Raw genomic sequence first — 26812 nt, 5'->3', positions numbered from 1 at the left:
ACTCAAAATGGCTTAAAGACTTAAACATAAGACAAGATACTATAAACTTCTTAAAAGAAAACAGGCAAAATATTATCTGATGTAAACCTCAGCAATGTTCTCCTAGGGCAGTCTACCCAGGCAATAGAAATAAAAGCAAAAATAAACTAAATGGGACCTAATTAAACTTATAAGGTTTTAAACAGGAAAGGAAACAATAAAACAAAAAGACAACCTATGGAATGTGAGAATATATTTGCAAAAGATGAGATTGACAAGGGCTTAATAGCAGATTTTTATTAAATAGAAATGGACAAAATCTAGGAACCAAGTTTTAAATTAATGTGAATGTTCTACTTTACTCCAGTGCTGCCCCTTCTTGGGACAGTATATCATAGCCAATTGATGTGAAATAACACAATTGGTGGTAGTTATGTTTTACAAAGTTACTTTGAACACTGAATTAGTAAACAGTGCTCATAAGGGGAGTACAAGCCTGTGAGCTTCTGTCCACATTTTTGTTGACCAATCAGTATAATATCTTGTTTATGGTTGTTTTTGTTTAAAGAGCTTTCTTTGCTATACTCATTGGCCAACAGTAGTCTAACTCAGGCCCAAGAGAAGCAAATCTGAATCTCATCTTTTCTTTATGCTGCCCATCACAGCCTTCTTACACTTAAGGACAGAGACAGCACTTCAGCACTATCCCTGCAGTCCATTTAAAACAGCAGATTCACCAAAAGAAGAACAAAATGTAAAAACCATGACACTAAAGAGACAGAAGAGTACACTTGTTTGCAGCATGAGAGCTGAAACGAGACTGCATGAGCATCAGCTGGTGATGTGCACGTGGGCGACTCAGACATGTTGCCACTCTGTGAATGCCCATGGAATGTTTGTGAATGACCCCGAAAGCACTGTGAGTGTTGGTTTTGGGGTTACAAATACATATTAGCCAGTAGGCGAATTTACAAATACCAGATCTGTAAATAATGAGCAGCTACTGCGAATAGTTCAGAGCTTTCTAAAAGATACACAGATTTGTAGCTAAACAGCCTCCTGCAAAGCCACTCTGTAAGAGAGCACAGTGCTGCCAAAGAGAGTTGTTTGGGCTTCTAAACATTTTAAGTTCATTTGCAAGAGTCTTTAATAAACATTTTTAATCTTTGCTACTGCAGCCCTCTAGGAGAAGGAAATAAGCACTATAAATAACAAAACTCCGGATATAGCAATAGGCTTTCCTCAGGAAACCTGAACAATTTCAGGTGTCTGTTTGGAACCACTGGCATGATTAATAAAATCAACACAAATAAACAATCAAAATCCAAGTAAAGTAATTTGTCATCTTTTCCAAAATATTAGTGGAGAAACAATTTGTTTTCTTTCACTAGGATTTACCAAGTTAATTCATTAACATGTCACATGTTTAACCATGTTAAGACAATTCTTGTTTAATTGAGGTTTTCACCTTTTAATGATTTTTGTCATATTGAAATTTGCCAAGAAATTAGCAAGTCTATAACTTTGATTCTTGCAAACTGTTTATGTACTTTTAGATTGATGCCAATCCTTTAATTCTTTATTTTTTAAGCACTGATGTGCAAATTTTTTAGCTTAAAATCCTGAGTTAGCAAACCAGGGCTTTTCTTGGCTTAAGCAGCTGCCACATCATGGAATTACCCCCACCCAAGAAAGAGGAGTGAAAGAGAGATCTGCTCATGTACAGCTACTGATGCAAAATTAGAACTCCAGGGTAGAAGAAATAGATTGGCTCAACTACTGGTGAGTTTATTATCCAAAAAAAGAAAAGAAAAAATGAAGAATCAGTGATATGGAAGATGATTTGAATATTTTGTCTGTTTCAACCACTAGGCCATGGTACACTGAAACAAAAAAAGGTTAGGTTGTTATTTCTTTATTTTGAAAAGATATTGCAAACCACTTTTCTCAGCTGTTTCATAAATTAGAATGGGAGAAAATAGATTTATGTTATAGCAAGTAGAATTTAGTTTAAACAAGTGGAAGAGGACACTACCAGTGGACTTTGGTTATGAATATTTATAACCTGAAATACATACAAGAAGTAAATTAGAGAAATTAGCACTGGCAATAATCATATTCATAGAGTGACACTCTGACTTGGGGAGAATTATATTAGGTAGTCGGAAAACTTAAGTATATTGCTGCTTGAAATTATGTATACGTGGATCCCTAATGTTCTGGGCTTGAATTTGAAAGACTCACTCATCAAGATTTTTAGACACATTATATTTGCTTTTGCAAATTAGAAGCTCCAACCACAGATGCAAGTATACATTGCCATGTGTGGAATTAATGCCTCAGACAGCTTATGAATATGTATGTGTATTTTGGTGGCGCTTCTGCTACATAAGTCTGAAAAGCAGTGGGAAGTGGGTGGATCTGTGTGGAATTGCATATTGCTGTCAGAAAAGTGCAATTCTCAAAGGAAAAAAAAAGTATAGGGGCAAAATTTCATTTCAGATATGTCTTTAAAGATATAAAATTTTCCAAAAGAGGAAAGCTGATATTTGTCCATTTTAATTGTTAAAATTTCTGTTGACATTTTCATAGCAACTTGGAACTGATCTGAGGACAATCCTTTGTATTTAAGTGTGCATACATCTTCGTGATGGTTTCTGGAAAGCCTTAAGTATTAACATGCAGTGAGATTTGGGTGATATTTAGCTCTGTAGCTACAATGGTCCCTGACTGAGTATCTCTGTTACTGGTATGTATTGGTTGGGTTCAGCTAAAATTTTAGTGTGAGGTTTTGTTTCTACATGTCACCTAGATTTTAGTGTTAACTAGTGATTACCTCAAAAGTCTATTTTGCAAATAAATGCAAAGTAAATGGTAGTGCAATTGCAATCCATCTGTTTTATGGTCTCCTACCTAGGTCATGGTCCCCGGACAGATTGGGAAGAATAGGACAGCTGAGGTGAACAGCTGCTCCTCTAGTGATAGATGTCTCTGCAGCAGTGGATGTGTCTTGATATTCCTTGGGCTCAGTGGGACATGGGATCTCCACCAATTGATTGAGACCCTCTGTGTGTAGTTTGAATTAATTACCCATTACAATGAGTGCAAAGTAGCCTCTTCATAGAAGTTTTAGATGTTTTGAGAACCCTGACTACTTAGTGAAAAGTTGGTATAAGGGTGTACTAGAGCAGGATCAGATTGTTGGTCCCTATTTTACATGTTCTAACAGTACAGTTCTGATACTTAAGACAGACATTTAAACCATCTTTTCCAGAACACATTTTAAATATCAGATTGCACTGGGGATAATGATGTCATCCGCACAGCTCTATTTTATTGAATTCGACTTACTACATTTGACCAATTTAATCAACACCAAAGAGATTTTAATGTATCACTTACATGCAGTTTGTTTACAGGGCATTCTAAACATCCTCCCTGAAATACCACCTGGTACAGCTTTGCTTTGTGACCTATTTTGGGCATAGTATCCCTCAGGAGATTTCCCGTTACCCCAGTATCCTTTATGAAAGGGAAGAATACTTGACTGTGGCTTTTGATGTGTAGTTAGAATCCCTGTAAATTTTAAACATTTTGAAAATAGGGCTGGCCTAATTGACGGTCAGAAGTTTTCTACACAAAAATATTTTCCTACAGTTAGCCCAGGTCATGACTTCTTAATGCCCTTCCTCATTGGAACTTTAAATTGGGTTAAGGAAGTATGTTGTTTAGGGACTTAATAATTGTTCTGAATTTTCAATTGTCATAAAAACAAACAAGCAAAACTCTCTTGCCTCTTCATCTCTCTTGCCCACTAGCCATTCTTTGTTCCCCTTGGCAGTGAAACTCACAGCAAGTCTACACTTGTTGTCTGCTTCTCCTTTAATTGTCTCATAAACATACTTGAATCAGACTTATGTCCCCACCACTCTACCAGAAATCTGATTGCGTTCAATGGTGACCTCCCAGGTCCTTGACTTTGAATTGGTCAGAATTTTGATCGTCTTACGTGACCTACCCCAGAGAAGCAGAGACAGTGCATGTCTCCAGATGCCCACGACTCAATTTCTTCTTTCTCCAGATCTCTTTGTGTTGGAGTGCCTGAAGGATCAGTACTTAGACCTCTTGTCTTCTTTATTCGCACTTATCATGGGGGATATCGTTCAGACTCATGACATTAAATATTATTTATAGGCTGATGACTGCCAAATTCATGTCATTAACCCAGAACTCTCTCTCTCTTATTTAATTTTTCTATTTCAGAAGTTACAGGAATTTTTGGTCGCACATCCCAAAATTTTGAATTGACCAATTTTGCATCTTCAATGAAAAGAAAGAGCCCTCTATAAGATTATAGATAAAGACAAAAATTTTAAATGTTGTTCTCATTATAATTAAATACTCATTCTAATTTCTGCATTCAGGAGTTGGGGGATTTAACTTCAGATAAGCAAACTAGAATCACTTGATTCAGGAAGGACACATCATACAGGTTGAAATGATTTTTATGCATACTTGTTGATTGCTGTTTCATGTTTAAGGTTGTTTACCTAACAAACTAATTCTTAGCAACATAATATACCATGTAAATCCTATTGGGAGATACCATTTAGCCAGAGAAATCATTGCTTGTTTAGAAGAGTGTTACAAATGTGCGTAACACTGTTATTTATATGTCAATAGATGAAAGAAGAGTCTATCATTTATAATTAAGGAAGAAACATGGATACTAATATGGCCAGCTAACACATTTAAAATGATATTAGTAAATTACTTGTTTTGCTTGCTTCCCTTTGTAAACATTGTCCTTTCTGCTTACCTATTAAGAAAGAGTTAACTCACTATTTTAATCAAGTTGAGAAGTTGAATTTTATAGCTAAAATATGTAGTTGACAGCATACTTCTTTTATTTTTAGGCTTAAAACATCCAAAGTTATAATGATGAGCATCCTAGAACATTTTGTGTCCTGTTAATTGTCTTAAGTGATTATTTTAATACCTGGAGTTTGAGTATATGCCAAGTTATTGTATTTATCATTATTTCCTACCAGGTCAGTTTTATTGTAGTTTCTCACTAGAAAGTGACTGATTTGAAAGCAATTTCCAGGTTGCTTCATCTTAATCTTAAGCATCTCAAAAATGTTTACTCGTTCTCTGAGTTGCACTAGTACTACTCGTGTTGAAGAAAAGACAAAGTTAAAATAAAGATTCCAGAAATATTTGTTAGAATGTATTACATGAAAATTACGTAAAAATATAATGAGAACATGAGTTATTTAAGGTACAGTGTTGCAAAACTGAGATACGAATATAGAAGTAGATAAATTTTCCCTCTATCTCATGTGATTCAAAAGCAGGAAGACATATTTAATGTATAAAATAGATTAAAGTAATTAAATACATGTATGTAAATAAATGTTATATTTAAAAATACAAAAATAGAAGAAATATAAAAATAGAAGAAATACAAAGATAGAAGCAAAATGGTTTTGCCATGACATTTTCTGGCTTTCTCTATATAATTTCAATAAATTTAATAGTGTTGACACAGTTGATGACTAGGAAATTGATATTGGTGTAATTTAGAAAATTAATGCAAATTATGAGTGATATTCAAAGGAAAGATAGATGTTCAGAAAGTGAAAATAAATTTTCATATAACTGGAAACACAAATATTAAAGCTGAAAAGAAAAAATATTCATCCTAGTAATAGTACAGAAATGTAAATTAAAAATTAAGTGTAGAGTGTGGACTACTGTCTATTAAATTATTAAGTATGTAAAAATTATAAATCCATTTTAGGTGAATCTGTAGGGATGTGTGTGAACTCACACATTATAAATTGGAAGAATTTATCAGTATATTAGGCAGGTTACAATTATGGTCATAATTTTGACTTACCATTTAGCTTCTAAGACTTTTACTCAAGAAAATAACCCCCCAAATTAAATACAGTGGCAGAGAGAGAGACAGAGAGGAGGAAGGAAGAGAAATACCTAAATTTTTAAATATTAATTATGAAGATACTGTATAAACTGATGAGCAACCATATTTGAAATAAATATGTCAGTGTGCAGCATTTTATCTACACAATGATTACAAATATCTAAGAGTCTATGCATAGGAGAATGAAAGAAACAGGCCAAGAAGAAAATAACCCAACACTGATAGTTTATAGATGTCATTTAATGCAATTTAGCTTTGTTTACTTCTTCATTAATTTAAGCTTCTGGTTATAATAATTGTTGCATATTCATACATTAAAAAGAATGTAATACTTTTGTATATTAAAGTATACCATATACTATAATGTATAATATAAATCATAGCCTTTATTTTGTACAAATAATATTAAAATTTGAAAATAGTCTGAAATAACTTTTTGAAATTCTGAGCCACCTTTAAAAAAATAAGCGTGTTAACCTTAAATTGCAATTTGGATTTGAACCTAAAAATATCTCTTAATATATCTGCATTTTATGGCAACAAAACAAGCTTAATCACTTTGCACAGCACAGATTTAGAAACTGCTAATAAGCTTGCTTAAAATGGCCTCAGTAAAAATCTGTATTGAAAGGAACATTTGATGTTAGTAAATTCACAGCACAGCCCATGAATTGCTGTATTTAGAGAAGGTACTCCGATAGCTTGCTTATTTCCTTGTCTCTCTTTAGCATTTCCATTAATGCAAAACACACCTATATATGGAGTAAAAATAATATTATGTGTTTAAGAAAAAAACGAATGAAATTCTACATCTCATTTTATGTGGTTAGACAGCAGTTGTAGATGCCTTAAAATCCACTACTTCAGTAGAGTGCTGGAGAACAGGTTCATTTTCCAAAGCTTGAGAAATTAAAAACTAATGAAATCCCCCCATTCCCTACCGCCACAACCAAGAACAAACCAAAGGACCAAAATTGTACTGTTTATTCCTATTGAATCAGAAATACCCAGTGTTCATGGACATGATTATTTTAAATGTTGTACCTATTTAAATGTAAGAAACTTAATTGTTCAAACAGAAGTGTTTTTACCTCCCAAATTCCCACGGAGCACACATTGAAAAGATAGCAGTGATATGCTTTACAGAATGTGGGATTTAGGTACACAAATATCTTAAAACAAATCTATTCGTGGTGGTGGCTTTTGCTTTCTTTAAGGAGAGCATAGCTCAAAATTACCTGAAAGGGTGGGAAAAGTGAACAGATGAAGTGTTTCTTTGGTTATTGTAGTTTGGATGATTTAAAAATAGTTTGCTTCTTTCATTTTTCCTGTGGGCATTTTTTCTTGCCAACATTTTAAAGATGACAACTGTATCTGTGGTATGGAACTGGATTTTTTCAAGTGCAATTCCATTTTCTATTCTGCAGAAACACCTACCATTTAAATAAAATTACAGTGCTCCTACAAGCAAAAAATAGTCTTTTGTTACCCTTGTATGTTTATGCATATTTTGTTTTTATTTTAACCACAAGAACTTTCCCCAATTTTGGCAGGGCTAATAATCTGCAGATTGTCATTTTTTTCATGACGTGAGTATGAAGACTTTAAAAAAGAATCTGATGTGTGGCTATCTCTATGTTGCTATTACGTTCTCTTGTATTTTTGAGTGTGTTTTATTTTGCGATTAGGTCACTTTTGATCGAGTGAATCTTAGAGGAATGTTTGACTTTTGAAAGCAGCGGCTTCAAATTGACAGCACTTTAACATTGGCTGTTTAACTAAAACCTCACTAAGTGAATTTGAATTATTTTTCCTGTTTAGTTTCCATCATGTCATTGCTTTCTTTGCAAGCTTTGCTGTGTTATGGTATTTGGGAGTTGGTAGCAAGTTTCCATATAGGTAATAAACCTTTTCTTTTTGCCTGAGTTCTTCAACAATGTCATGTTCTGGCACTCATGACATTTTAACAATTTTCCTGGCTGCTGCTGTTACTGAGATGGTAAAATTATTTCCTTCCCTTTTTTTTTTTTTTTGACTTAGTTATCTTGGACATCAAATTTTAGCATCCTGGTTGAAATTTCACAAGCACAAATTGTGCCAAGTTTTGGCCTTGGAAACTTTAGATATTGAATAAAATTTTCTTTTCTACAAAGGAATCACTCATAATAACATTTGAGATAAATTGATATGTGAAACATTTGAAATATTACTAATATTTGATAACTCTACTAAGAAGGTATCTCATCCTGCCCAACTGTATAAGATTACAGTACAAAATTTGGACCTTCTGACTTTGTAGAAGATATTTTATTTTAATAATATTTAATGTTCTAGTCTATGTTTGAGATTAAAGCTCATTTGTTTGCTAATTTTACTGTGACTTAAATCTATAGTATGAAAGTTCAGTTATAATATCAAATGGCATAAGAATTTTGACATTTTTAAAGTTTTACATTTTTGTATTAGGGTACAATTTTGTGTACTTTGAAGGAACTTTTTGTAATTCATCTCATTAGGAGGAAAACATGATCAGAGCTTAATTGTCCTGATCTATGACGTGGAGTAGGAGATTAGATATCTTTTTCTTAGAATTAGAATTAAACAAGAGACACCTTTATTTTAAAAAAAAATTTTTAAGGTATACCTTTAGAATGACTTCAGTTAAAATGATTTACCATACCCAGTGTTGGTGAGGATATGAAGGAACTGGAACTCATACGTTGCTGGTGGGGGTAAAAAATGGTACAGCCGCTCTGGAAAACAGTTTGACAGTTTCTTAAAAAGTAATATCTTCCAGCTATACCATTCCTGGGTATTTACCCAAGAGAAATCTAATATGCCTTGGTATGGTATGTCCGTACCAAGAATTTTATACAAATACCTAGAATAGCTTTGTCCATATCATTAAGTGAATGTGTAAACAAACTATGGTATATCCATACAATGGAATAACACTTGGCAATAAGAAGAAATGGAGTATTGATATATGGTACAACATAGATGAAACTCAGAATAATTATACTGAGTGAAAGATGCTGCACACAAAAAAGTAATGAATGATTATGTAATATATTGATTAAGTGATTATGTAATGATTAAATAATGAATGATTCTATTTATAGAACACCTCAGAAAGTGCAGTCTAATCTGTTGCCTGGCATCAGAGGGTGGGGAGGAGCTAAGGGAGGGATTACAAAGGCCCATGAGACATGATGCGTGTGTTCCTATCTTAATCAGTTTGGGCTTCTATAATATGATACCGTAGATTGAGTGGCTTAAGCAACAGAAATGTATTTCTCACAGTTCAGGAGACTGGGGAGTTTGAGATCATGGTGCCAGCATGATCAGGCTCTGATGAGAGCCCTCTTCTGGCTTGCACACAGTACCTTCTGGCTGTGTCCTCACATGGTGGAGTGAGGGATCATCTCTTTTGTGTCTCTTCTGATAAGGTCACTGATTCCATTAATAAAGACTTCATTCTCATAACTAATTACCTCCCATAGTCCCTCCCTCCTTGTACAATCACACTAGGCATTAGGGCTTCATCAAATGAATTGGAGGGTGGCACAAACATTCAGTTCCATTGCAGTTCCTTTGAGATAAAGCATATACTCGTTACCTTGATTCTGGTGGTGATTTTACTGGTATATTCATATGTCAAAACTTACCAAATCGTGTGCTTTCAATAAGTATCATTTATTGTATGTCAATAACACCTTAGTTAAGCTGTTAAAAAAATAAACAGTAACACGTATGAAAGCACATACTGTGTTGCTTAGGAGATGACAGTCTCACAATGCACGGCATGAAGTTGAAATGATGAAATGATGAGGTGGGAAGGATCAGTTTCACTGCTACTACAAGGAGGAAAGTGGTTAAATAGTAGTTTCTCTTTCAGTGAGAAAATTTCTGTGTATATTTAAGGATTGCTGTGTACACTAGTTCTTATTTGCGTGTGTGTGTGCACGCGTACATTCATTGAATCCTTCCTTGCCCTGTTTTAGTCATCGGGTTGTCCACACATGTAAATGACTGCACCAGCAGGGCCTGTGCTCTGCAAGTGACTGCTGAGGCCCAGCTCACTGAGGTGGCCCAGACCGAAGAGAGCTACATGACTGAGGAATATGGGAGATGCAGAAGGGCAGAACTGAACTACTGGTCAAGGATGCTATATCTCAATAGCTTCATGCAGACTGGAGGAATGAGGGACCTAGTTATGAGTGGAACTTCCTGACCTTATTCCTAGCTCTTCTGTTAAATCCTGAGTAGCGCAGTGACTCCCATCTGGATCTCAACATATTTGGAATAGGAGAGCTAGAAATATCCTGAGGAGACACACTGCTGTTTTAGCCTCTGATGAGCAGAGTCTGTGATGAAGAAATGATAAAGACAATGAAACGAACAGCCATAAATTCTAAAGGCCCTTTGTTGTTTTTCCTTAAACAGTAGACAACATGTAGTTGTTCTGATTTTATTCATAAGATATTTTCAACATGCCTGGTCTGAAGGACTAGAAGGATCTTGAGATTTTAATTGTGTCGTCGTCGTCGTAATCATCATCATCATCATCATCATCATCATCATCATCATCATCATCATCTGATCAGCAGCAATGGCTGCTATGTTCTGGGCCTCAGGCCGAGTGCTTTTCAGACATTTAATTTTCAGAGCAATCTCAGAGAAGACCTTCCTGAAAGTCTGTTCTCCCATCCCTCTTCCCCAGATTAAGTCAGAACTTCATTTTATATGGTCTCGTAGCATCCTGTACACCTCTGTGACACTTGTGACTATTGCACTCATATAATGGATTGCATGATTAGTTGATTAATATCTATATTCCCTCTAAAGTGTGAAGCTAGATATGTCTTGTTCATAGCACCTTGTACATACTTAAAGCTTAATACTATTTGCTGAGAGAGTGAATGAATAAAATATCATAACGTAAGTTTTATGGTATGGCAGTAAAGACCCTGTGATACAGTGATTCCAAGTTCTGTATAGAGATATTTAGTCTAGAGATAACTTTAATTTTAAACAAGGGAAAACTCTGAGCAGAAACATGAGCTATGAGATTAAAAACAAACAGAGATTGGGAAATTGGGATGTTGTAAATAGGTTAAATCAGAAAAATCCCCTGGGGCTGGCTAGTTCCAGGCACTGTTACGCTCAGTCAATTTATGAATACCTTCACCACTGAACACATCAGCTTTTTTTTTTTTTTACCAAAAAGCAAAACTAATACCTAGTGGTACTTAAGGCATATGAGCAGCATTTGTTGAACAGATTAGGAATCTTCTGTTACATTACAGCTAGCAGAGTAAGTTAATAATTAGGCTGTATCCATCATATATATCTTTTTGTAATAAGATGCTCTCTTGGCCAAGCATACATCGTTATCAAATACGACTTTCATGATACATATCTTTAGATGCAACCTCCTTAGATAATGGTTCCAACTAGTTTTCATCCTTACTGTTAAACAGTGAAGAGTTCCCAAACCCAAATATATTCCCCAAACCAAAGACAGCAAAAGGTAATTTAAATATTAAAACTGTTCAAAGGAAGGTTTCGTGGTTATCATTCACCTAATATATATAATTTACCTAATACAAAGTTACATTTTGTATTTTGCTTCAGGACTTTTCTGTTGTTTAGTATTACTCAGAACTCAAGAGAAATCATTAAATAAAATAGACTTCAGGATAAAGCAAATTACCCCAAATGCATTTGTGAATCAGACCAGAACATGTTAGTATAAGTGCTCTTGAAAGCAGAACCCTTGACTAAGACACAGAGAAGCATCAGTAGTGGTCAGAAATGTTCACTAGTACTTTAGAGTATCTTGATACTATCTCTTCTCCTTTGTCCAGAACCTTCTCAAGACAAGTAGTTTTTCAGTCTTCAGCTGAACTGAGCATCATGATACACATTCTTAGGAAAGCAAGGTACTCAGGGTACCTTGAGATTTTAGGTACTCAAGGAATATAGGGCATAAAGAGTGTAACATGGATATATTTCTGGATACAACAACCGAATGAATGTTCTTGACAAAAGAAAATTGATTTAATCAAAGATGAAGACTAAAATGACCACTTTATAGAAGTGGCAGCAAAGTGGATCACATACCTCAGTGTATTTTCCAAGAATATTCACAGATGACACAGTTGTCTCCTTTTAAGTTCTTTTTAGAAAGAATATGTTGACTGCTCTTTTTAACTCTGTCAGTTTACTTTAGTAAGAGTGTGTTCTCTGATTATGTTATGGAAGTGTTCCTGTAAACTAAATCTCTGAGTATGTAACATACAAAGTAAACTTTAAAACATTCCAGCTCTAGCCAGGCACTTTAGGTCCATTGTCATCATATCCCATCTCCCCTTCCACAGTGCCCATCCTCTCTGGTCCTACGCATCCCATTCTCTCTAGCACACGCCACACTAATGACCATCCCCTTGTCATTTCCATGCTCAGTCCTACTTCTGATGCAGTGGAGAAGGTTTTTGGTTTTGTGATTGGTTCTCCCGTGAGCTTATTCACATCCTGTTTTTTTAAGCTCCATTCATGTTTTACCTTTTCTGGAAAGTCTTTCCCATATACTACAGCTCAACTGATCTTTTCCTTCTCTGATCTAATATTTATGGCACATAAAACTTAACCCGTTCAGTGCTCTACTGTTCCTTATGAATGTGTATTAGTTTGTGTCTTTCTGGCTTGAAGTATGAGGTCCTAGGAGTTGGGGCCACAGTGGCTCACTGGTCATAATGGTTGGTTTTCATTAGACACATAGTCCTGAAGTAGTCACTTCGAAATAATTTCCAAGTTGTGTGGGTTCGTCTCATAGTCTCATGTCTAGCTTGTAGTCTCTTATCAATTTAATTCTCTCAAAGTAGGAAAAATCAATTTTAGCAGGCAATGGTCAAAACTTGGAGAGAGTTATTATGTTTCTGTAGAATTAACATACTGGATATGATTGAATTATATAACCTTATATATTTACATTTTTAAAAGGAAGTGGCAGACAGCCCAAATGGCTGTGATGAGTTCAACAGTTTATCAGAAAAATAGATATAATGGTAACTTATGTGTCACATAGATGCACATATATATACCTATATAACTCTCTTGAATTGTCTGTACTCTTGGCAGAAAGAGTTATCAAAAAGTATCTTTATTGGTTTTCCAACCATTATTTTAAATCTATTTTAAGCAGTCCAAAAAAACTTATGATTTTATAAGGACATTTTAACATTTAAGAAATCTTAAGCCACTGAGCACCCCAAAATTGAATTTATTACAACAAAAAATGAGCCAAAATAAGAAGACACTACAAAGTGAAATAAAGAATGCAATCACCAAGATTTCTTTAGAATAAAATCTTTTAAGGAAAATTCTTGTTCTCAGTTGTACTTCCCTAGGAATGTGTGAAATCTGAAAATTGTGGGGGTGAACATGCAGGGATAACAAAGAGAAATGGGCACTACTTTTGCAGAAAAGGTGAAAGCTAAGATTTCTGAGAAACCAAATTCTGCAATCTTTGAAGGCAGGGAAATGTATTTTAATTTGTTGATCTAATGTGTATAGTCACATAACATTTTATCTTCGACAGAGCTTTGCAACCTATGGGCACTTGTTAAATGACAAGATTGGTACTAAGTAAGTATCAGAGACATTTCAAATGCTAATAGAAGAAAAAATGTATACTCACACACATAAATCAATGTGAAATATATAATATGTAAGGTTTCATGTATGAAATACGACTTTTAATATGTAACATAATACATAACATCATTTATTGAGAATTATTTTCTATAATATACATATTTAATAATGTATCAGCATGAATGTTTATTTAATTCATATATAAATAAATTTCCTTATGTAACAGTCTATACCACTATTTTCCTATACATTTGTGTATATATATGTGTGCATGGTATGTAGTTTCTTTGTTAGTTTCCTTAATATACTGATAGGTTGGGGATTGAGATAGTAAATTGCTGCTTTTTTTTCACATAAAGGAAAACATTGGCATGGACTCTTCTTCAAGAAATTTTCACATAAATTCCTGGGGAACTTAGGTATCTCATATTAAAAAAAAAAAATAGGAGAGAAAAGAGCTCCATATGGAGTGACTCTCTGGGTGTGTCCCTGCAGGATAGACCTGTGGTGCTTTGGTTTTCTCCCATTGGTGATGTGTGGAGCTCCTGACCTGCATTTCTGCCTTTTTTTTCAGGACCGTTATCTGTTGATGCTTCTGTTATTTCCTGGTATTTGTACAAGTTATTGTAATGCTTTTAGTTTCCTTCTTAGCAGCTAACATTTGGCCCAGGTTCAGCATTTTGGGGTGTGGGAAGCAGAGGGACATGTACAGTTCAGGGATTATAAGTGACTTGGTCTCCCAGATTCAGGACAGTGCATATCATGCTGGTCCTGAGATGTATATAAATAAGGATGGTTGTAATAAGAGGGGCTACATCTTTTAAAACTGGTTTAAAAGACTTTAAAGCATAGCATAATCTAAATTACATATCCTGCCAAAAAAGAAGGCCTTTGAAACTAGTTTCATAATGGGACCATGGAAGAGGAAGACTGATGTTTGAAGACTATTGTATGGTGTTCCTGGATGATAAAGAGAAAGCAGAGATACTTAAAATTGTTTTGCTTGGAATTTTTTTTTCAGTCAAGGAGAAAGAGCTTCAAACTCTAGAGGTAGAACTAAGCTGGCTAACAGGAATTTGATGTCTTAAGAGATGTGGAAATAGTGAGTGAACCCTGCGATAATGAAAATGTTTTGTCTTGGGTCCAGATTTACTATGCAGGGATCTTGGAAAATCACTAATCATCTTTACAGATTCAAAGAATTAAAGAGTTCTAAGAGGTTATAAATAATTTTGCAGAAGGGTAATAGAAGAATTTATGAATAATCAATTAATAAACTTAATCTCAGACTTAAGCAAAATTTCAAAACAGGTAATGAAACTGTGAACACTTAGAAAAGTAGTAATGATTAATAGGAGATGGTGGGGCGTCCAGAATCTGAGGGGAAATCATCCCACACCAATTTGAGTTAAATGAGCGAGACCAGGAGGCTGAGATGCTAATGCCTTAGTAGCCTGTGTAAGCAAACCAAAGCTGTAATGCTTCAAGGCTAAGAAGTCAAAACCTAAGGACAGCCAGTCAGCCAGTCATAAACAGCCAACAGTGCTTTTCCAAATAAGGCAACCGCTTGTAGCCAATATGGGTCTTTGGTATAAAAGTCTTGCCCCAGCTCCTCTGGGTGGAGATCTCCTGAACTGCTTCTGACAGAAAATTGCCCCATTTCAATGGATGTTTGCTGAAATATCTTGGTCTTTCAACTCTTGACGTCTCTTCAAACAGTTATTTGAGAATGCAGGGGAGTTTCTGTTATGTGGTGAGTCTGGATCATTTTTACAGAATTTCTTTTGATATTCTTACGAAGTAGATGGGATAGTATGGGCTTCATGGAAATGGTTAGCTTAGTTCTTGTGAAATTAACCTACCAAGGACGGTTGTTGAATGGGTCAGTGTGTCTTCCTGAGGGTGGTTTCTAGTGACGTGTTGCAATGTTCTTTCATTGGTTTTGCCCCATTCAGAAGGTTATCTGTGACCTGGGTAAAGACTAGAAGGCGTATTTGCCAATTCTGTGTTTATCTAATGAGTAGTAAAGGGGAAGAGGGTAGAGCACAGACTTAGGAGTCATACAGACAAGGTACAAATGCTGACTCCAAGGCAAGTTACTTTCAAGTTTTTGGACCTCTATTGCCTTATCTTTAAAATAACAACTAATTTTCTGTGTTACTGATAGTAGCTACTCATCGAATGTTAACGGATTTACCTCTTGGTTAAAAGAATAAAGATAAATATTTCAAGCAACTCAAAAGTTGGTCTATAATTAATGGGATGACATTTATTCTGTATAAGTATAATACTAAACATAACTATTGAAATTAATTACTTACACAAAATATAATTGTTGTGTATGTGTGTGAGAGAGAAAGAAAGATTCTAAAGGGTTTGCTGATTTTCAGGTAACAGTGTAATGTTGCTGACAAAAACAGGCTTTATTCCAGGCTGTGTTAAAAAGTAACATGGTTACGAAGTACCATGTTGAGTTCGAACACTTTATTATGGAAAGAATATTGACAAAATTGAGTTTAGTCCAGTGATGGATCTTGAAACCATATTCTTTGAAAATCAATTGAAGAAACAGAATATATATATGCATGCAGTCATCACCAGATCAAGGAGAAGAATGTTGCCAGTCCTGTCCCAATTACAACCTCTCCCACTCCCTAATTCTTGTCCTTTTCCTTTAGAATTTTACCATGTGTGTGTATACCTAAACTATATTATTTGATTGTACCTGTTTTTGACTTTTATGTAAGTGTAATCATACTATAAGAATTTCAGTGACTGGCTTTTTTTCATTTACTGTAATTATTTATGTTATTGTATATAATTGTAGTTTACTTATTCTCACTGCTATATACTATTCTGTTGTGTGTCCATACCACATTTTTTAAACATTTTTTATTGAGTTATAGTCCTATTACAACGTTGTGTCAAATTCCAATATAGAGCACAATTTTTCAGTTATACATGAACATAATTATATTCATTGTCACATTGTTTTTCGCTGTGAGCTACCACAAGATCTTGTATATATTTCCCTGTGCTATACAGTATAATCTTGTTTATCTATTTTACGTATGCCTGTCAGTATCTACAAATTTTGAACTCCCAGTCTATCCCTTCCTACCTCCCTCCCCCTTGGCAACCGCAAGTTTGTATTCTATGTCTATGAGTCTGTTTCTGTTTTGTATTTATGTTCTTTTTTTTTTTTTTTTTTAGATTCCACGTATGAGCGATCTCATTTGGTATTTTTCTTTCTCTTTCTGGCTTACTTCACTTAGAATGACATTCTCCAGGGACATCCATGTTGCTGCAAATAGCGTTGTTGTTTTTTATGCCTGAATATTATTCCATTGTATAAATATACCACATCTTCTTTATCCAATCATCTGTTGATGGACATTCAGTCTGTTTCCATGTCTTGGCTATTGTAAATAGTGCTGCTAGGCAGAAGACCTAAACAAGCAATTCTCCAAGGAAGAAATACAAATGATCACTAGGCACATGAAAAAATGCTCAATATCACTAATTATTGGAGAAATACAAATCAAAACTACAATGAGGTTTCACCTCACACCAGTCAGAATGGCCATCATTCAAAAGTCCACAAATGACAAATGCTGGAGAGGCTGTGGAGAAAAGGAAACCCTCCTACACTGCTGGTGGGAATGCAGTTTGGTGCAGCCACTGTGGAAAACAGTATGGAGATTCCTCAAAAGACTAGGAATAGACTTACCATATGACCCAGTAATCCCGCTCCTGGGCATATATCCAGAAGGAACCTTACTTCAAAAAGACACCTGCACCCCAATGTTCATACCACATTTTATTTACCCATTCTTCTTTTGGTGGACCTTTGTGTTGTTTCCAGTTTTGGCTGGAAATACTGCTAAGAACATTATTGTATATGACTTTTGATGTTTCCTGTGCATGAGTTTTTGTAGGATGTATACCTTGGAGTGGAATTCCTATAGCATGCATATTTCTTCAACTTTACTAGAAAAAGCCAAATTCTTTCCAAATTTTTTGTGCTGATTTATATTCCTATCAGAAGGGTATGAAAGTTACTGTTTCTCAATTCTCAAAAATATGTCCCATTTCTAGGCTTCAATACCAAGCAATTGGGAAAGGATGTAGTGTCTTTAATTGTGGCTTTATTTTGCATTCCCCTGATTATTAATGAGGTTGAGCACCTTTTCATGTGTTTATTCACAACTTAGATATTCTCTTTTGTGAAGTACCTATATAAATCTTACATAGAATATATCTATATTCTAGATACTAGCCCTTTGTCTGTTACATGTATTACAGGTTTTTATCCCATTTGGTGATGGCTTGCCTTTTCTCTTTCTTTATGATGTCTTTTAATGAACAAAAGTACTTTACTTGAATGTTGTCACATTTACTTGTGTTCTGGAACAAAGATGGGCCTTCCTTCAGAGAGAATCTGTATTTGCTTCTGCCAGGCACCTGGAGGTACTTTGAGTGTAGCACCAACCAAGTTCAAGGCTTGAGTTTCTTTGGATGATCCTCATAATACCAATCACGGCTACAAATCCATTCTATTTCACTCATACCCTGAATTTAAGTTGGGGTTGCAAAAGGAATCTATATTTGTTTCTGCCAGGGGGATCTCCTATTAGATCCCCCACCCTGTGTCAACATGGAACTTTGATTTCAGTTGCCTACTAGTGAGCCCATTAGGACAAGAATTAGAGCTGTAGGAATTTTGAAATTTTTACTCAAGGAAAGGTATCTTCCCAGGCTAGCTTGCTTCTCTGGGTTCATGTTTTTCCTTCAGTATTGATCTGATAATTCCTTATTATCTTGTCAGCTCTTTGATGCTTTTAAAGCGATTTATTAAATGAAAAAAGAAAAACTACCCCACATTTTTTAGATTTTTTCCCCCAGTGGAGGGATAGTGGTTTGAAAACCTAGTTCATCATCCCTGCAAATTGGCACTTCTCCAGTGGTTCTTTATCAAGGATATACATCCCAACCAAATAGGGACTTCTTTCTAATCCCCCAAATACATGTGCTTGGGTCCCACCACAGAGGTTCTGATTCAGTGTGTCTATAAGATAAGACAAGTCTAATTTTGAAAGTCTTCCTGGGTGATTCCATTCTGTAGAATGATTGAAGTACTGTAAAAACAGAAACAATCAATCAGTCTGCCTATCTGCAGAGAAATGATACAGGCTATCCTAATTTATACATTCAAAGAGGGTTAAAATCAACACATTGTAGGAGGGGAGGGTCATTTAAGGTGCCTGGATTGTATGTGGATCTAGGATGAGCAAAATCTAGCAGACAGCATGTCCTAAGTGGATCAGAGCTGCTGCAGCCTATTCTCCACTCTGTGCAGATTCTTCAACAGGAAGAGTAACAGGGGAAAAGGGAGACTTATTACTTGGTTCCCAGCCCATTGTTTTTTTCTGTGGCTCCTGTGAGGTACAAACCAAATTCTCACAGTACTTTGAACATCTGTGGAAGCTTCTGGAACATCTCCCAAGGGTAAATACAGGAGCTACATTTCCTGGCTGTGAAGCTTCTGCCTTTTATTCTCTGATCCTTCTACCACCAGGAACACAGACTCAACAATAATCAAAACCCCTCCATTCTTCCTATTGCTAATCGTAATTTACTTTGGAAATACTTCAGTATAGTCAGGAATACACGTGTGTGCTCAAGTTTACTTTCCACTTGTAGACATGGTTGGTTATGTAAGAGGAACCTTAAGGGGAGTCTGCCATCTAAAGTGGGCACTAAGAACACTTAAAATATTGCCCTGTGAATATGAACCACAAAATTCATTAATTCATGAAATGAGTGTTGGAAATAATTCTCCAGTGGTGAGATGAGGGTAGTTCGTCAGGCTTTGCGTAGGTACCTCTGTTCCTTTGCTTGAAGGGTGTGTAAGAATCTTGCAAGTAGAACAGCTGCATCTTCAGAGTAAAGCTCCTGCGTTGAGAGTTCCAGTGGGTCCACTAAGAGGAACATTCTGCTTCTTGATTGTACTAGAAAGTCAGCTGATCCTCCTGGAATAGTGAATCTTTAGTGCAAAGTGGTGATTGCAGTGCCTAAAAAGTCTAAGAGGGGAGATCAAAAGTCTACAGCAATAGGTGGTATGGCAGTAGTTATCCCTGCTTGCTGATGCTTGTTTGAACTCATGGCCAAGTTCAGTCTAGGACTTGTTTTCGTTACAAACAGGTTTTGCTGATTATACTGGGGCATTTTTATGTTTATGAAGAGAATTGGACAGTTGTGACAGGCCCAGTTGTTGTAGATCAATTTGTAGCACCTCCTCTTCTTCTGTTTCCCTTTAAGAGCCTCTTTACTTAGGGGAACCCACTTCTCTGCTTACAGGGGGAAGGAGGAGAACTCTTTTCTGTTTTATACGGGAAGACTCCTCTTATTTATTGTATTTCCAGTGCCCCCTTTTCTCACTTGTTGGACTACTGGCTAACGTAATGATGGCAGTGGTGGCATCATCCTGTAACAGGCAAATTGACAGTAATGGATCAAGCATGAAATCTGAATATGCAGTAGTCTGCAGCTGCGTGAGACTAAGGCAGTTTCACCTGTCTCAGCCGATTCTGAGAGCACTCTAGTCTTCTAGAGGAATAACGCAGACTTACGTGTTTTGAGTGCTGTTAATTATCGAACTCAGTCATCCCGACAACCATATGAGCCATGTGTTCTTATTTCCATTTTGTGGATAAGCAGCCCAAGGGTTAAACAATCCCAAGTAGCCTGATGCTTCTGCTTTTGATGCTCTCTTGTGTGGCTTCCAGTAAGTATTGATGTTTATTATGATGACATCAAGTTAATGTTCAGAATTTAAGTTATATTTAACAAAATATCCTCCTGGAGGCGAGGAAGCATGTTTTCTGTGTCTGAAATATTTTAGTACTGGTTTCTTATAAAATAAGCGGTTAAAATGCTCATGAAACGTGAACCATTAGGAGATGTAGCCAACAGAAGTATGCCTAAGACTACTGATTCTATACAGGTTTTGTTTAGGATAAACTTTTACTGTACAACTATATAAATATAAGCTACTGAAAAATAAACAAGAAACTGACAATTATTAGGGTAGCAATATGTGTTACAAATGATCTAGAAAGACAAAAGAACAAAGTGGAATGACTTGCATGGTAAGGCCAGTAGAATGGAGCTACTAGGTAGTAATCAAGAATGGAAACAACCTAAATGTCCATCGACAGATGACTGGGTAAAGAAGTTGTGGTACATTTATACAGTGGAATACTATTCATTTATAAAAAATGACAACATAATGCCGTTTGCAGCAACATGGATGTCCCTGGAGAATGTCATTCTAAGTGAAGTAAGCCAGAAAGAGAGAGAAAAATACCATATGATATCACTCATATGTGGAATCTAAAAAAAAAAAAGCCAAATGAACTTAAATATAAAATAGAAACAGACTCATAGACATAGAATACAAACTTGTGGTGCCAGGAGGGAGGAGGGTAGGACGGGACAGACTGGGAGTTCGAGATTTGTAGATACTGACAGGTATATATACAATAGATAAACAAATTTATACTGTATAGCACAGGGAAATATATTCAAGATCGTGTAGTAACTCATGGTGAAAAAGAATATGAAAATGAATATATGTATATATTCATGTATGACTGAAAAATTGTGCTGAACACCAGAAATTGATACATTGTAAACTGACTATAACTCAATTTAAAAAAAGAAAGAAATGATTCACTAATATGCATGTTAACCAACATATTTATTTAGTGTTAAAGGTGAGAAAATTCCAGATGATGAGATCTCAGTGCTACCTTATTGTAAATTTGAAATCCAGAAGCTGTTCTAATGAGCCTCTGTTGCAGGCAGGAGCGAGCTGTGTGTGGTCTCTTATCGGCAAAACTCCGAGATTGTAAGCTAGAACACAGAATAGTTTCTCCACTATGAAGGCATTTGGGGTTTGCTGAATGGAATGCTGCTTATTGAAAGGAGAATAAGGGAGCTATTGAAAACTGCCATCGTACAAAAATAGTAAACAATGGTTCTTGCCCATTAACTGTACACAATAGTCTCTTATTGAAAACGCTGGGGAGGTCTATGTTTCTAAAGCCTTTGCACATGTTTAATCAAAGGTCTGGTCGGCCATATTATTTTAACCTTTGACCAGAAACCTGAATGTGAAAAGGTTGAAATTAATTTTCATAGATAGAAGATATTTTGCCAGTAACTAATATGCAGTTCCTTAGTCATAAAGAAAATACACATATAAAACTTTGCTGTATGAATGCCCTCTTCAAGAGTTTTCACTTAGTGAATTTCGCCACAGTGCACCAGGTTTTCAGTTACGTGAGGTTGGTGCCTCAGGGCACACAATACCAATTTCTACCACTGTGCCTGTGGCTCTTGTATTTTCTGTGTGCTTGGTTAGTTCTTGTATTTCTTGCATCAAAGTGCAGTGCTATACATGTTAATAGAAGCCCTCCCTTTTGTCCTAAAATGACTCCCAAACTGATTCTGAGTATCACTAAATCGTGCAGCCTTCAGATTGCTGTCAGAATGCAAAGGACTAGAATGCAGTTGCTTCCTTGTCCGTAGTGGCTTCTGGAATGTTTTTATTTTTATGTTAGTGAAAGGCCAGTGTTTAAAGTTACCTAAGGTGTGGAGATGCTTAACACATTTTAATGATGTGACCAGTTAATGACTGAGCTTGCCTTCATAATAATAGAAAGAGGGCTATTTTTAAATTAAGTAGAGTCCATTACATGGGCCCTGTGCTTTCCATACACCTAGTGATTCACATGCTCTTTTGGATGAATTCCATGCGCAGCTACATAGTCCCAATGACTTCTATCTTCTTTCATTTTATTTCTTTTGTTTTCTTTTCTTTTTGTTTGCATGAAATCATCTCACTAGCATCTTCCACCCTCACTGCCTTGGCACCCAATCTCAATATTGTGTGCTAACTACAGTGATGGAGCCCACAAAACCCAGAATAGTTACAGCAGTCTCCTTAGACTAGAGAACCCTGTGATGGTTAAGACCGAATTGACGACATACGACTAATGATAATGAACACCATCTGTAAAGTGTTGAGATACTGTTGCTCTGGAGTACAGCTTTATTTTTATATATGAAAGTTTGTAAGTTGAGAGTTTGTATATATAGGAACTCTTGTATTTAAAATTTATTTCTATTGGAAGTGAATATGCTTTTGTCAAGTGAGTACAATTACAGTGTGGAAAAAAATTGTGTGACAAGAGCGTTCTTTTCTTCAAGAGTGATCGATTAAGATCCCCAAATTAGCAAGCTCTCCATCTGAAGAGGGAGGCTTCTCTAGGTCCCAACTTTGGATTGGGGAGGATGGGCCTTATGTGGCCAGATCTTCTAATATTTGAGAAGAAATCAGAAGTGATGTAACACCGTCCAGTTTTAAAATGCTGGTCAACAGAATAGAGTATGGACTAAATCCACCACCTTGGTAGAATTGACCTCTTTGAAATCTCAGTTGGGGAATTGGCTCTTTTGCAAATATGACATAAGTAAGCCCTGATATTGCAGTGGAACTTCTCCAGTTAATATATTTGCTAACTGTCTGCATCTGTGGAAAAAGAAGTTAAGTAAGCCCTTCTGACCCTTTTTTCCTTGGCTCCCTCAGAGAGAGAACAGGCTTTTATTAACAAGAAGTGCCTGAGGTCTTTGACCTCCTGCTGAACCCCCAGCCATCTCTGGAAGTTTTACTTCCGTGGTTTGCTGGGTCACAGGGGTTTTGAAGACTCTCGCTGCAGCCACCTTGAAGTCAAGTCTGCACAGCTGCTAAGGTTTGGCTCACTCTCGCTGCTGCTAATTATTTCTCTTTCTGCTTTCTGTGGCCATCACTTCCCTCTTCTTCCACATTGTTCACTTTGCTCATTGAAGTATCTTATTTTTTCTCTTTCTCCTTTCCATGCTTTTATCCTCCTCTCTTGGTAAGAAGAGACTTTTATTTACATTGTAGGAAACTATAATTTTGGCAGAAAATTACTAGCTTCTGAGCAGCGTAGTCAGAGAGACAGGCACACCCAGGAAGCAAAGCTCGCATCCTGGTGTTTCATCCTCCTAAGAACAATTCTTCATCTTCTCCTCTACGTCTCCTCTTCCTCCTGTATTCCCAATTTTGGAGAATATCAGCATGAACTATCTGGTGGGTGAATCCCCGGATCTGAAAGTTGTCCTGTCCCCGCCATTTCCCTGTGCACACATCCCCTCTATGGCGGAGCTGCTGTCCTTCACGCTGTCCCCACTGCTCTGCCTTTAGAGTGGCTCTCAGCACTCCCTGTGTGGACTGCAACCACTCCTACTCACTCCCTTTACGCCAGTCCATGGAAAGCCTCATTTATAGTTACATGTGTTTCTGTTGAAAAAAAAAAAATCACTCTTTTGTACCCACCTTAAAACAAAAAGTTCTTGTTGTAGCAATCAAGGACTTTTCCCTGCCTGCCTCTCCTGCCGTTTCCCTGAAGTACAATTTGTTACAGCCATATTCAGCCATTAGTCATTATCAGGGAGTGTTGGATATTTGCCCCTGTCCTCCTCTCTGCCCGGCCACACCTCATACTTTAAAACTCAGCTAAGATGACACTTCGGCCTCATAGCCTTCAGGTGGGCTACGTACCCCACATCCCTGCATTTAGCTTGATCACTGTATAAATACTGCCTGGTGCTCCACTCTCTCACTAAACTGTGAGCTCCTTGAAAGCAAGAAATCTTTCATTCCAGCATCCTTAAGGTTTAGTGCGATTCTTGACTCTATGGCCAGGCGCTGTGTTAAAACCAAAGAATGGTGAGACAGCTCACAGACTTCAGTTATTTATTCCTTCAAGACATGGAGCTGTTGCAGTTTACGAGCAATATGACGTGTAGATCTTTAATAAGACTTGTGCAATTGATTCATTTATCCCCTATCTTATAATTATTATTATTTTATATAGTTAAAAACTCTGAGTTAAAATTAAATGATTTTTAGTCTTTTATTTATGCAGACAAATCAATCAAAAATTAAAAACATGAAGTTCATATGACATAAGGGCGCTGTGGTCTGAATGTTTGTGTCCTGAAATTCATGTGAAATGCTAACACCCAGTGTGAAAGTGGGGCCTTTGGGAGGTGCTTACATCGTGAGGGTGGAGCTCTCATGAATGGGATTAGTGCTCTCTAAAAGAGACCCCACAGAGCTCCCTAGCCTCTTCCACCACGTGAGGGAAACGTGGGGGGGTCTACGACCCGCAAGACAGCCCTCACCAGATCATGCTGGCACTCTGATCTCAAACTTTCAGAACTGTGTAAAGTACCTGTGTATTGTTTATAAACCATGCAACCGGAATAGACTAAGACAAAGGGACTGCAGAGTCAAATAGTCTAATCTCCTAGAGAGCATTCAAGTTAAAAGAGACATTGCAATTGGTCCTTAGTTATTCTGCCCTTTTTGTGAAATTCATGAACAGCTGCCTCAAAGGGCTGATGATAAGTCCCGAGCTTATCAGGTAGTTTCTGAAATACCCTATCTCCCAAGTCTGGCACTACTGCTGTGGTTTTGCCGCTGTGTAGGTTCACAGAGCTTTGTCTGCAGACCTCAGACTTTCTAATTATGTGGTGGAGACTTTATAGTCTGCATTGGAGGCAGGACCAATGGTGTAATTCCTGAAATCACATGAGTATTCAGTATCCACACTTGCCCTATTTCTGTCAAGGACAGAATAAAGGGCAGACATTGGACAGTTTTGGTGGAAGTTTTGTCTTGCTTTATTTTAAAGTGATTTTCCAAAGAACTGTCTATGCTGTTAGTTTTTTTTTTAATTTGTAAACATTGCTTTTATTCTTGAAAAATTGATTGGTAAGATACCACACGCATATTTTCAAATTCTACCAAAAAAATCCTCTGACTCTTGAATATACCTTTATACCTTTATCAATGAGTAAATTTTGATTTAAAAACATAGAAAGGCTTTATACACATTACAGAGAAAGAACACTTCAAACAGACTTTGGCAGCATGTGTCATTGTTTCTAAATGTAAAGTTTTTAAACATAGCTTGGTACAACAGTTTGTTACAGTTAAAATTCAGTTTGTGTCACTTTTAGAAATCTAAACATTGTTTCTCTGTCATATGTCTTTGAAATGATATCATATGTTCTGGAAACTCAACAGGGGGTATTGAGAGTGCCAGAACCTACTAGAGGAAAAAATGCATATGTATAACCACTATAGATATAGATATGACTATACATAAGTATATTTTTTCCTTCTTTCTCATTAGGTTTATGAACAGTAATGTCACAACTGGGGACTAACTAGGGAAATTGAGTGATAAACGTGTGTTATAATTGGTAAATCTCCATTTTATCTGCAGATCTCTGACACTATGACCTGGGCAGTGTGGGGCTATGCTGATGGAGTGGGAGAGCTAAAGAGAAAGCTTGGTTGTTTGCAGAGTCAAAAGAAAGCTGAGTTCTGAGAGTGAGATCAAGGCTCCTGCCTCAGGAGGCTCCATTCAGCACCCCTGAGAGCAAGCAGGAAAGGTGGGCTCAGGATACCAAGGCAAAGACCCCAGCGTCAACAGTTTCCCTCAGGCAACATTTTCAGGGGCAGGAGGTCAGTAATCCACCAAGAACCAAGGAAGATCCAACTTTACAGGACAAGGTATTAAGACCAAATTTTTAGGAACCTTGTGATTACAAATGTCAGAAACTGGTTGAGAAATGTTTTCTTGAGGAACTCCTGGCGCACCAGACTGTACTGACCATGGGCAGATTTGGTTTATCCAGGACTCAATCTCACCAGGGGTTATCTCTAGGCTTTGCTGGCCCACATGTGGCTCCAACTATGCAGCCTCTGAAGTTCAGCCTCCTCCCTTGGAATTCCATGCCTCATATTCTTATGCTACTAAGCTAGGCAATGAAGAGCTTTGTTTTTCCACTCTTCACAGAAAAGTTCTGGGTTTTCTGTCTGGGCTAATTAAGGTAATAAACCTAATCTCTACACCACTCATGACAAATGCAACAGTTTTTGCAGGTTGGTAGGTTTAAAATACATGGCCCATCTCTAGAGCTGTGGGTAGGGTCGCTTCTCCAAAGTATGTCTGATTTGTAAACTTAGATGAAATTACTCCATTTCTAAAAAGATATAAAATGCTCTCATTGGCACAAGATGCAGTAAAAGGTTATAATTAATCAGTTAACCATTCAAAACAC

At 36.5% G+C, this 26812-nt stretch overlaps 1 protein-coding gene and 1 long non-coding RNA gene across 3 annotated transcripts in view; one reads left to right on the top strand and one right to left on the bottom strand.

The window, feature by feature from the left end:
• The window catches only part of PRKD1 (protein kinase D1), a 281949-nt gene that overhangs the window by 98944 nt on the left and 156193 nt on the right, over positions 1–26812 (top strand). The gene's annotated exons all lie outside the window — the stretch shown is intronic.
• Positions 454–24826, bottom strand: LOC116664213. The gene is made up of 3 exons (XR_004320611.1): positions 24817–24826; positions 22841–22849; positions 454–814 (listed from the first exon to the last, which is right to left on the bottom strand). It is a non-coding gene; the product is annotated as an uncharacterized LOC116664213 (long non-coding RNA).

This window comes from Camelus ferus, chromosome 6, assembly GCF_009834535.1.
Source record: "Camelus ferus isolate YT-003-E chromosome 6, BCGSAC_Cfer_1.0, whole genome shotgun sequence".
Classification (NCBI taxonomy): Eukaryota; Metazoa; Chordata; class Mammalia; order Artiodactyla; family Camelidae; genus Camelus; species Camelus ferus.
This window is presented reverse-complemented; position numbering and strand designations above follow the sequence as displayed.